The sequence below is a fragment of the Triturus cristatus genome, chromosome 12 (genome assembly GCF_964204655.1).
Source record: "Triturus cristatus chromosome 12, aTriCri1.1, whole genome shotgun sequence".
NCBI lineage: Eukaryota > Metazoa > Chordata > Amphibia > Caudata > Salamandridae > Triturus > Triturus cristatus.
Window position 1 is genome coordinate 142,731,827 of NC_140595.1, and position 13,415 is coordinate 142,745,241.

The window sequence follows — 13,415 nt, forward strand, 5'->3', positions numbered from 1 at the left end:
AGAAAATGGGAGTAGTTGCCTAATCTGATTATTTAGGAATTTTTATGGTGTTCAATTGCTAATGATTCACCGATTTTCAGATCTTCAACCATTTGTTTTGATCTAAGGTAATTGTGTGATTCGGTAATATTTAATTTTTGTTTTTATGAATTTATTATTTTAAGAATATGAATGTATTTCATGATTGTATTTGTAGGTCTCTTTTATGGTCTGTTTTTAACAAAATAAAAAGTGTTGAGCTGAGCTGAAATGATTACAGCGCACAACCGTCATCAATTGGAGCTATTTTATATTTCTGAAAAATAGGTTAAACGTGATTTAAACAATTCTTTAGATTTTCATAGAGTGTAGTGCATTGCCACCCCCACCCTTTCCCAATTCTTTAGAGTGTGTTGATGGATACCCTCTCTGTGATGAGTTGGGAAAGGATGTGGCAGGCGACAAGCCAAGGAATCGAGTCTGCGCAGACTCGGCTTATAGTGAGGCTGTTTCCCGCGCGTACGTCTGACCGGGAGTGGTCGTGGTCTGCACGCCATTATATTAACACTGTGTTGAGGCAGTCAGACACATGATTTACTGATAGCACTGCAGGTTGCTGTCGGTATCTGGACTTGTGAACATGGTGTGTAGTATTCACCAGGTAAGGCTAAAAATAAATTGACAGCTGCTGGGCCTAGGTAGGCCCATTTTTGGGTCTCGCCTACGCAGCGCGCATGCGCTGTATAGGAGGACCTTTAGCCGTCGTTCTGATCTTTTTCGAAGCACATACTCGTGCTTGTGGCGGCATCCACCTTGCGGAAGCGCGCAGGGGTGTGCCACAAGCACAAGTATGTGCTTTCAAAAAGAGCAGACTGCTCTTCCAAGCGCGCGCGCACTCCTCTCTCCTCGCCCACACGTCCCGGCCACTCACTCGCTCCGCCCTCTCGGTCTCGCGGCTCGGCATCTGCTTAAAAGTCACCTGTTGTGTAATTTACAGGACGGGTCTGTCAGTTGCTTGGCTCGTGCTTTAGATCTTGGCTTCAGCCAAAATCTTGTCTGAATTCTATTAATAACTGGCCAGAAATTACATTTTTCAGAAGGCAGATGTGTGATGATGTGTACTGCTTGCTTATGGGTACACTATGCACAGCAACATAAACAATAATAATACTTAGTCATATTAGTGTAGTTAACTTTTTGCTACCACACTTTTATTTGGTGTTTTGTAGCATTGCAAACAACAATTGTTGCTCATACCCAATTTAATGGTGCCTACACGAATGTCTGTCTAAGCAGGAACTGAAACTGAGAACTTAATAGAACATGAGTACCTCTCTGCCGCAACAACACATAACACAAGTATTTGCAATGCAATAGGTCTCATACTTCTGAAAGTTTGAACGTTTGGAGTTCCTAATAATTTTGCAACGCCAAGAGATCAAACATTCAGTAATGCGAGGCCGATTGCATTGCAAATGCTTGTTTAACTTGTAATTAGGTCCGTTTAGGGTCTTGTCACATGGATGGATGTCCGGTAGGGTAGCAGTCGGGGCATGTGTTAATTTAAGTGTGTTAAGTGGCCTCCGAACAGCGTGGCACTCTGCGTCATGCTGCACCTAAGACTACTAGAGACCCATATCCCTCCTGAGGCAAATAGCCTGAGGACACTCTCACCCCTACCCCGTGTACAGGCCTGTAATGAACATGAATAACGTGCCTGTTGCGTGGTGTACCATATATGTAGCGACAGGCACGTGTTCAGGCATGGTGCAATTTGGCAGCCCAGTCTCAACTTCTTGGTCCCACCAGCATGGGATGAGCCCATATGTACACTTATTGGTCACAGCTGCATGAGATGACCCATGGACACACTTCTTGGTCACAGCGGCACATGATGAGTTATTCTCACACTTCTTGGTCATAGCGGCACTTGATGAGTTATTCTCACACTTCTCAGGTCACAGCGGCAGAAACAAATGCAAAAAGAACAATTGATGGACGGAATGCTGAACAATGTCAACATTTATACATTTGTACAGAGATCTGGGCCTAACTCCAACGTTTTTTGCTCACCCTGCCAATCCAGTATGGACCTAGGCATAAGTAAATCAACCTTGAGCCTGTTCCCCATGGAAACATTTTGGCCCGAACTGCCAGGCCAGGTCCTCCCTGGACAAGTGAGAAGCATCCTGGGACCGGTTTTGGGGTATCCCCCCTCATCAGCCAGGCTAGCTTGAATCCAGTGGCACAGTGAGTACGGGACTCACGTCTGGACATACGGCGACAAGGGGACAAAAGCAAAAAGTACAAATGATGGGGTGGTGTGGTGAGCAAAAAACACAATGGATTTAACCCAGATCTTTGTGACTTGGGTGAATGTTTGCATTGTTCAGGATTCTGTTTATCATTTGTTTTTTTTTGCTTTTCTCGTCCCAAGTGGGAAGGGTATGCCCATACGTGGATTCCATGCTCACTGTGCCACTGGATTCAAGTTAGCCTGGCTGATGTTATGTTAAATTAATTTTATACGGCGCACAGCTACCCAACAAGGCTTTCCCAGCGCCAAGCCTGAAAGAGGAGAAAAAGAGTAAGAAAGAGAAAGCCAGAAAAATGCAGATGAATAATAGATTATTGGTTAAATAACCACGTTTTTAAGAGTTTGCGAAAATTCATGTATGAAGTTTCATTGCAAAGTGTGATGGGAAGAGAATTCCACATGGATGGACCAAGGCAAGCAAATGAACGGTCTCCCATTCTTGTAAGTTTAATCCTGAGCACCAAGAATTTTCCCTGAGTGGTTGATCGTAGAGGACGTGAGGGTTGATAAGGGTGGACTAGGTTTTGCAGATATTTAGGGGCAGTGCCAACTTTGATTTTATACATATAACTCAGGGCTTTAAACTTAACACATTTTTCGACCCTAAGCCAATGTAGATTTTGCAAAACACTGGAAATGCGAGATGTTTTAGAAATCTGGCAGAGCAGCCTGGCAGCAGAGTTTTGTACCACCTGAAGCCTCCACGTAACATCCTTGTTTGCCCCCAGATATAGGATGTTTCTGTAGTCCATTCTAAATGTCACAAGTGCCTGGACTACGGTCTTTTGAGTGGGGACCGGGAGCATCCAGATGATTTTTTTCAACCATTTTAAAATGGTGAAACAAGTGGCTGCCACCTTCACTGGCTGCTGCTTCATAGATAGTTTGTCATCAATGATGACTCCCAGATATCGGACATGATCAGTGGGCTGGGGTAGGGCACCCATTTCACTTGGCCAATGCTGGGGACCCCAAAGATCTTTATTTTTACCCAAAATTAGGACCTCAGTTTTTTCGCCGTTTATCTTAAGTAGATTAGCTTGCATCCAAGATGCAATATTCCTCATACCAGTCTGAAGAACTGACGGTCCAGACATCATTTCCGTTTAAAGAGAAAAGATGGTTTGGGTGTCGTCCGCGTAAGAAAAGAGGGACAGCCCAGCATCCTCTGCAATAGTCGCCAAAGGTTTAACATACAGATTAAACAGAAGAGGACTTAGAATAGAGCCTTGGGGTATCTCATAGGAAGAAGAGTACATTTTAGAAGTGGCTCTAGAAGAAAAAACTTGGAAAGTCGTTTTGCCAAAAAAGATTAAAGCCAGCCGAGTGCTGAGCCAGTGTCCCCAGAGTCCAAACGCTGTCGTAACATTTCTGATACTCCAAGAAGAGTTGTCTCGGTTGAGTAACCGGCTCTAAAGCCGGATTGAAAGGAGTGAAGAAAGTCAACAGATTCGACAAATTGAGTTAGTTGCAAATTGACATGCCTTTCCAGAATTTTAGAATAAGTTGGAAGTAAAGAAATAAGCCTAAAATTAGACGGCTGCGCTGGGTCAGCATTGTCCTTCTTCAAGAGGGGAAAGACCATGGCATGTTTCCAGTCCCATGGGACAATAGCCTCTTGAATAGAGGCATTAAGTAGCTGCATGATTAACATTAAAGATGGTAAATCCAGCTGCTGCAGCACAGATACGGGGATGAGATCACAGGGAGAGCCGGATATAATGCTGGTTAAAATCTTTTTAAAGGAGTTGATGTCAAAAAGTGCCCAAGTCTCTAATTTGCTGGTGTACTCAACCCTATGGGCAGGTTCAGTCGTAGAAAGCGACATAGCAGGTACCACTGGCTGAGTATTTTGCAGTGTGGAGTGTATTTGCTCCACTTTATTCACTAAGTACTTGGCCAGATTGTTGCATTGTTGTTCATCTAAAATAGGTGGAGTTGACTGTGTATCAGAGTCAGCAAGTTTCTTCACCATAGTAAACAAGGTACGTGAACAGTTCTGGGCATTGGAGATGGCGGAGGAAACATGGTTCTTACTTGCTGATTTACAGAGAGCTTGATAATATTGTAAGGCTTGCTTATATTTTAATTTACAGCCCTGCATGTAGTTCCTCCTCCAACTTCTTTCCAAAGCTTTACACTTGTTTTTTTCAATCTTTAGTTGCTATGTAAACCAAGGGGCTGGAGGGCGGTAATTGTAGGATTTCTTAGTAGATAGTGGAAGACAATGCTCAATTACATTAAAAATCCATTTTTGTATTATACCCAAAGAGGTAGTTGACATATGATCAATGGTAGGGATGCTACTAGAAAGAAGTTTATTAAAAGCTTCCATATCCAATTTACCCCAATTACGAGATCTTTGTGGAGTACTAACGGTAGCTGCAATTGGATTCACTGAAAGAATACAATGGAAATTAACTGTGAAGTGGTCTGACCAGCATAAAGGAAGAGCAGGACAGCACTGAAGGCAAGATAAATTGGAGAAAATGGGATTAAGGAGATGGCCAGCAGTATGTGTGGGGCCAATATTACAAAGCAAGAGATTAAGTGCTGCAAAATCAGCAATCAATGTACTGCTGACCGTACATTCAGGTTTATCAAGATGCAAGTTAAAATCACCCAGAATAGTAAAGTTTGCCGCTTTAAGAAGATATGGAGTGATTAAATCTGGAAGTGAAGAAGCCCAGGAGCCAGATGGTCCAGGGGGCCGATAGACAAGAATGCCCGAGAAGGTTAATTGCGGGGTCATTGTGATTTTAAATAAAGCTGCTTCACAATTTGAAAAAGGTAAATCTTCCAGCTTACATTGATAGGATTTATCATAAATTATAGCAATTCCTCCGCCCTTTCCAAGAACTCTATCCTTTCTAACTACAGCATAGTTAAAAGGTAAGGCTAAAGTTACATCAGGACCAAAGCTTGTATGAAGCCACGTTTCGGTTAGGAAGATGGCATCAGGATGTTCACTATTTAAAAGATCAAATATGTCCATTTTATGTTTAGGGAGGGAGCGGCAATTAATGTTCCAGAAGGTAAGGACCTTACTAGAAGAATTATTACCCAACAAGAAATGATTGGTTTTTTGAGGCAGGGTGGAATTCAGAAAACCGCTTCTCTTTTCTTTTGAAAGCGTTGTACAAAACGTGAAATTACAACAAGGGCATCGAAAGGCATTATCTAAAAAGAGATTTACACTACAATCAAGATGGGTGTTGGGACGATATTTTATCAGTTGTTCAGTAGAGTATTGTATTAATGTATCAGAGTGGCCAAACTTTTGGCCAGGGTTCATGGCCCCTGGTCCCGAAAGGGCGTGGACAGGAGCAGACGGGCTTGCCTTTGGCGAGCCTTCAGCGCCCGCTCCGCGCGTCCGCTGCGCGTCCGTTCACTACTCATGTAAATAGGAGATGAAGCAGGGCGGCCTGCATCAGCTAGTGCGCACAACAAAAAAAAAACGCGTGGCACAATCAAGATGGCCGCCGCGAAAAATTCAGCAACACTCAAGAACCGAACAGCTGAGTTTGAACAGACTCAGTACAAGGTTTAAAAAATCAGGTTAAAATCATGTTTGGCAATTCTAAGCGTAATTCTAAACGAGTAAATGAAAATTCAGCAACAATTTAAAAGCAGATAATGTGTGCAATACAAATTATGTACAAAATACAGCAAAGCAGCAAATAAGTAAGCAAAGGTAAAACCTGTCCCAGTATGCTTGTTTCAGGTCGAGGGAGGACCTGGCTTGGCAGTTCGGGATGGACTGTTCCCATGAGCAGCAGGGTCAAGACCGATTAGCATATGGCTGGGTCCAAACTGGAGTGGAGTGGCGAGCAAAAAAACACAATGGATTAAACCCAGATGTTTGTGAATGGGATTGAATGTTTGAATTGTTCAGCATTCCATCCATCATTTGTTCGTTTTGCTGACAGCGACAGAAACAGCAGCAATTCTATAGTTCCAGGGTGGAACCACCACTCAGAGTCTGATGCCCACTGATATCAGGGCAAACAGACTGTTCTCCTCAGCCTCGCAACCCCAACCCCAGAGCCAGGGTCTTTCTACTTCTAACTCTTCCTGCAAAGTTACATTTTCTTCAGCGTTGGCATGCTTCTTTCCTCCTTCGGCAAGCAGGCTGGCTTCTAGCCAACTCAGAACAGTTAAACAAATTCTTCCAGCAAGACAAGAATACAGGTGATCTCCCCACACCAGTGGGAAGTTGGCTGTCAGGCAGATACCAACTCTAGTTGCACAGTAGTCCTCTGAGTACTCTGCGGAGCACTCCCTTCCTTGATCACAGAGGACTTAAAACTGGGACTACAAAGGGGACAGGGGCTTCCACTTTCATACAGTAAAAGGAAACAGGAGATGCTGATCCACCGCCTGCACCTTCAGAACACGTTTTGGATGGATCTGTTTTCGAGTGTCCTTTTCAGTGAGTTCTCCAGACACAGACTTTGTGTTGCGTGACGCTCCTGGATCATCCACAACATAATTACAAAGAAGTGTGAGCTTTCTGCACCTGGCTGATATCAGCCATAGAGATTTGTCCTCACCTATAGGGTTCTTTTCACCTTGAACAGCAGACTAAAGTCCCACTCTTCTCCCCCGCAATCTACCATATAGCAGTGCTACAGGAGGACTGATCACCAGCTCATCTCAGCAAATGGCCTAACTGAATTTCTAATGGAGCCTTGTCTCCTCTCTCGACGCTACAATGTCCAGGTCTCCTCCCTCCAGCTTCAGGAATTTTTGCAATACACTTCCACTATCTGGGAAATCAACTTCACCACCTACTTGAGCACAGGGCCAGGCCAGAGTTTCCAAAATGGATAATAAAAGCCCCCATTACTGTGGCTCAATCACACATGCAATGTATGTACCATGCAGACAACATATGCAACATGTACAAAGTGCACTTTGGAAGTTAGGACTAGCATGTGGGTTAACACATAAAACCCCAACTTTACATGGGTGAGCTTGTAGTCATCGACTCCAAGGACACAGACCAAAAAAACCTCTGGCCACAACTATGGATTCACAAAACAAGGTATGCTGCAGAAATATTGTATGTACTAACCCATTATAAGGGAAGCAGTTCACTCTCACTGCAATAAAGGCCCGCTTGATGCACCCCTCCAGGTAGGAGGCAGTCTAGAACCCTACTCGTGACAAGGAAAATGTCTGGGCCTATGTGCACACATTGGATATGTTTGAGGCTAGGGCCAAAAACTAGGATACTATGCACTTGTGGACAGGCACTCATGGCAGGGGAACATGACGGTGCACCATGCTTGGGAAATTTCCGTCCCAAAACTACCCATAGGGATAGTCCAGTCAGTCAAAGGAAACAATACTGATTTTTGTCCAATTAATGGCAAAACCACAATTATGTCCCAAACACTCCCAACATGGAAAATAACCTTGCAAGAGTCCCATCCACATTTGTCATACAGAGGAACACTTCCTCCACAATTATGCACTGATCCCATGTCCAGTCCCTTTGACCAGCACATCTAACACACCAGGGGCTTCATCATCATGGCAACATGCAAATGATTCTGTTGCATTGATATAGGGCACACAATTCTGTTGACTGGAATTCTAGCTAATGGGTTGGTATAGAGCTGTACAAACCCAGAAGAGGAAATTTGGGTTAGCATGTACAGAGATTCTATTAAATCAATTCTTGTTCAGCCCCAGGAATACTATTACTTTAATTCCCTAAGACTCACCAACTTGGCACAAGTGCAGGCCTATCCCAGAGGCAATGTGTAAAGCATTTGTACATAAAACACACAATAACACAGTGAAAACCCTACAAATGGACACTATACTAGTTTAGAAAAATAACCAATCTTTATCTAAACCAAACAAGGCCAAAACGGCAAAAATCCAACATACATAGGCAAAGATGTCACTTTTGAAAAGGTTTAAGCAAGTTTGTCCATAGAACTCTATGGGTGCATAGATTTTAGCACAAAGTACCTTTGAGTCGTCAAAATCCAGGATGAAAAACAGCTGCAGAGGAGGGAAGAATCGAAAACAGAACCAATGTGTTGATTCTTCACTCCCAGAGTAATGGAGCGTCAGTTCTGCTCCACGCAGGAAAAGTATTGCGTTGATTTCTTACTGTGAGGAGAATCGATGCGTCAAATACCAAACACGCAGCCTCAGCTCTTCATGGCTTTGCTGGAGACTTGCAGCACAGGAGCAATGCATGGAAAAATCAAGCCGTGCTGGGCCGATGCAGTGGCGAAACAGGCGCTGCGCAGTTTTTCACAGCCATGGAATAGTGGTGCATCAAATTCTTTTAGCCGCACAGCAGGGCCTGCCCCGAAGTCAGAGTGGGGGTCTTGGATGTTGGAGATACGGTGCTCAGGACTCGGTCTGCGGCGATTTCTCAGTCACATGGCAGGCCCTGCATTGATTTTTCAGACGCACAGCGGCGATTGCATTGGTTTCTCAACCGCACAGCAAGCTTGCAGCAGGAAAAACCGGCAGAGAAGGGCGATGCCTGGATTTTCAGTCTTTTAAGCAGCAAAACCACCTTCAAGGACCCAGAACTGGCATTGGCACACCTTGGCAGGGCAGGTCAGAACTCCCAGCAGAGGAGGTCAGGGGAGCTGCAGATGAAGTTGTTGATGGCCCTGAGACTTTCAACAGAAGGGAAGCACACACACAAGCCCTTTGAGAACCTTGATATCAGGAAAAGACAGTAGAGTCCAGTCCTTCCTCTGCCCAAGACAGAAGCAGAAAGCAGCAGGGCAGCACAACACAGTAACAAGCAGAGTGGCCGTTCTCCTCCTACAGCTCCACTTCTTTTCAGAATCTTCTCTTGATCCAAAAGTGTTCAAAACGTGGGGTTACATATTGTCACGGAATCCCTGGGGAGTGGGCCCCGCAAGCCACGTCCGATATTGACGTTTTAACCCTCCTCCGCGCACAGGACTGGACTGGCCCCTTTAAATCTGCTTGGGACCTGCGGGAGGACGTATCTGGAGGCGGGACCCCCTCCTCCTATCAGGAAGCCTCGCCGTGGTGAAAGGGGAAGAACGAGAACCAGGAAGTGCGCAAGCCGGAGAACTAATCGAAGAAGACGAAGACGAATGAGGAAGAAGACCGGGGGAACACAGGGAGGGAACGGGTAGGTTTGTGAGGGCGGGCACAGTTTTTTTCACTCTACACTGAAGCACAGGTGGTGGTAGTCCTCGGTGACCCCTCGCCCACCCCCTTCCTTGATCAAAATGCGGCACCATAGTACATTCCACGGACCGGTGGTTTTTCTTGTTTTTTTTTTGGTCCATAACAAAACCAGACATTTCCCTGCCGGAGCTGAAACAAAGCCAAAGCCGTCCCGCTGCCAGAACTCTCATGGACAATAGAGACAATAGGGACGCTTCTTGAGATCACCAAAGAGAGTTGGGAAAAGGAGGGGGTTCAGAAGCCGAATCCTTGTTGGATTATGCAAACCAAATTAAGTCCCGTCTGCACAAACTGAGAACCTTAGCTCACGAGTCATTGGAAGAGGCCCAACGAAAACAAAAACACTTCTACGACAAAGGGAGAAAGTGGCGTGAACTAGACGTAGGAGATTGGGCTTTAATCCTCCTTCCATAAATTGAGGAAGAAATGGCAAGGATCTTTCCAAATCATAAAATAGATAGGCAAAACAACCTATGTTCTAAGGCTCTCTTCGAGAAAAACACAAATGTACCATATAAACCTCTTGAAAAAATGGCTGGGGCCTCCACCTAAACTGACCACAGTGTATCCACCGTGGAAACCCCAGACCACACTGTTCAGGATACCATAATTAACAATGACTTGACTGACAGAGAGGGACAAGAGATCGGGCTCCTCCTCCTTAACCATAAAGAGATCTTCTCCGATCAGCCAGGCAAGACCCATTTGGCCGAACATTAGATTCCGACTCAAGAAGGAGTCGTGATTAGACAGAAACCCTATAGGGTACCCGAGGCCCGACGACTCGCTCTCCAAAACGAGGTGTCTCAAATGCTCAAAGCAGGGGTCATAGTGCACTCTAAGAGCAACTGGTGCTCCCCAGTGGTGCTTGTTCCGAAACCGGATGGCAGCATCCGATTTTGTATCGACTTTCGACCAGTATACCGCATCTCGAAACAGGACGGCTACCTCATTTCCAGGGTTGATGAATTGATAGAGCGCCTTCGTGAGGCTCGGTACATCTCAACGATAGACCTCACCAAGGGCTACTGGCAAATACCCCTAAACCCTGCTGATCAAGAGAAGACGGCTTTCGCCACACCCGATGGCCTATACCACTTTACCGTCCTCCCGTTTGGGTTGCATGGGGCGCCGTCTAGTTTCCAGAGGCTGATGGATACGGTTTTGGCACCCCACCTATCCTACGCATCTGCCTATCTCGACGATATTGTGGTATACAGCAAATCATGGCAAGAACACCTGCAACATCTCCAGGCCGCCCTCACCCAGCTCAGACTTGCTCGTTTACATATCAATGCAAAAAAGTCCAGGTTCGCTTTCCAGAAAGTCAAATATTTGTGATATGTTTTAGGGATGGGTCTTATAGAACCCCAGACGGAGAAGGTAAAGGCCATCCACAACACTCCATTGCCTGCTACCAAACATGACCTTAGGGCTTTTCTGGGATTAGTGGGGTACTACCGACGATTCATTCCCCAGTTTTCAGAGCTCGCTGTCCCCCTCACGGATCCTCTAAAGAAGTCAGTCTCTGCCTCGCGGTTACGTACCTCCTTGGCCCCTGAAGACCGGGCCTTTCAGTCCCTTAAAACCGACCTGACGACCTCCCCTGTACTAATGACGCTGAATTTCCGAAAACCCTTTGTTCTCCAGACAGACGCCTCCGGGGTGGGTATCGGTGCGGTAATGTCCCAGGTTGATAGTGAGGGTGCTGAGAGGCCTGTCGTCTATATCAGCAGGAAGTTGTTCCCGAGGGAGAGGGTCTACCCCACGATAGAGAAGGAATGCCTTGCTGTGAGGTGGGGAATCGAAAAGCTGCGCTACTATCTCGAGGGCTGGCCTTTTGTTTTGTATACTGACCATGCCCCCTTGACTTGGCTCCAGCAGAATAAGGGCTGCAACGACCGTGTGCTGCGGTGGTTTCTGGCTCTGCAGTTTTTCCAATTTGAGGTTCATCACCGTAGGGGCACGGAGCAGGGGAATGCTGACTTTCTTTCCTGCTATCCTCTTTCCCCCGATCGTGGAAATCCAGGGGGGGGGTTGTGTCACGGAATCCCTGAGGAGTGGACCCCGCAAGCCACGTCCGATATTGATGTTTTAACCCTCCTCCGTGCACAGGACTGGACTGGCCCATTTAAATCTGCTTGGGACCTGCGGGAGGACGTGTCTGGAGGCGGGACGTCGGACCCCCTCCTCCTATCAGGAAGCCTCGCCGTGGTGAAAGGGGAAGAACGAGAACCAGAAAGTGCACAAGCCGGAGAACAAATCGAAGAAGACGAATGAGGAAGAAGACCGGGGGAGCAGCTGCTGGGTCCCGACTCAAACGGCGGTCCTGAGGTCCAGGAGAAGAGGCTGGAGAAGGATCCGATGCCAGGAGGCCAACGACCCCACGCGTTGCTCCGCCACTCTCCAGGAGGAGTGTGGCTGGAGCAGGTACGTCGTCTTCTGCGGGGGCTTTCTTTTTCACGGGGAGGGAACGGGTAGGTTTGTGAGGGCGGGCACCGTTTTTTTTACTCTACACTGAAGCACAGGTGGTGGTAGTCCTCGGTGACCCCTCGCACACCCCCTTCCTTGATCAAAACGCGGCTCCATTGTACATTCTACTGACCTGTGGTTTTTCTTGTTCTCTTTTTGGTCCATAACAAAACCGGACGTTTCCCTGCCGGAGCTGAAACAAAGCCAAAGCCGTCCCGCTGCCAGAACTCTCATGGACAACAGAGACTATTTTTGTTTTCTCCTTTCTCCTCGCCTGTGGTGATACTCGATGGCCGCTATTTCTTTTTTTGATCGCCTTTAAATCAAATAAAACAAAAAAGCCTCCAGAACTGAACATTCCGAATCTCCTCCTCCTAATTTTGGGTTCACCTCTCCTTCAGGCTTGCAAGGCCCCAGGGGCCCGTGACACATATCCATTACTTATACCCGTTTCCACCTTTGAAGAAGGCATACTTCAAAGGATAGTCTTTGCACGGATCCTGCCTTGCTCTGACCTGGCTACAGACACACTACAGGGGGTGGAGACAGTACAGGTCTAATCAGGTTTCAGTGAATACTCCTCCCACCACTCTAGCTTAGGAAGGCCCATCAGCATGGCTATGGGCAATCGGGATAAAAAGGGCACAAACAGCCCACTGTCAGTCTAAACCAGATGTGGATTCCACAGGTCGGCAGAGGCACAGGATGGTAAAGCAAGAAATTCTAAAATTCTAAAAGTGGCATTTTTAAACACCCAATTTGAAAACCACCTTCACGGAAAGATGTGTCTTTAAATCCTAAATTCAGGGAACCCAAACTCCAAATCTGTAGTTTTTCCCAATTGAAAGTTACACTTGTAAGAGGTTACCAAGCAGCTCCAATGATAACCTATGGGAGAAATAGGCCTTACAATCAGGACATGTAAAATACACCAGTACATGTCCTACCTTTCACATACACTGCACCCTGCCCATGGGGCTACATTGGGCCTACATTAGTGGTGTCCTACATGCAATAAAAGGGAAGTTTTGGGCCTGGCAAGTTGGGCACTTGCCATGTTGATATGGCAGTTTAATACTGCATTTGCAGACACTGCAGTAGCAGGCCTGAGACATGTTTGAAGGGCTGCTCGTGTGGGTCGCAGAATCAGTGCTGCAAGGCCACTACTAGCATTTGATTTACAGGCCCTGGACACAGACAGTGCACTTTACAAAGGACTTACCAGTAAACCAAATATGCCAATCATGGATAACCAATCACAATCCTATTTTACAAAGGAGGCCCTGGCACTTTAGCCTGATCAGCAGTGGAAAAGTGCCCATAGTTCAAAAACCAGCAAAAATGAAGTCCAGCATACAGTCAAAAATACGGGAGGCAGAAGCAAAAAGACAGGGGAAACCACGCCAAGGATGCCAGACCTAACAGCCTTTATTTGCCAGAATTT

General features: G+C 46.2%; 1 protein-coding gene across 4 annotated transcripts in view; it reads right to left on the reverse strand.

Annotated features, from left to right (window-relative positions):
- LOC146772922 (acyl-coenzyme A thioesterase THEM4-like) overlaps positions 1-13,415 on the reverse strand; it is a 120,540-nt gene that overhangs the window by 49,121 nt on the left and 58,004 nt on the right. The gene's annotated exons all lie outside the window — the stretch shown is intronic.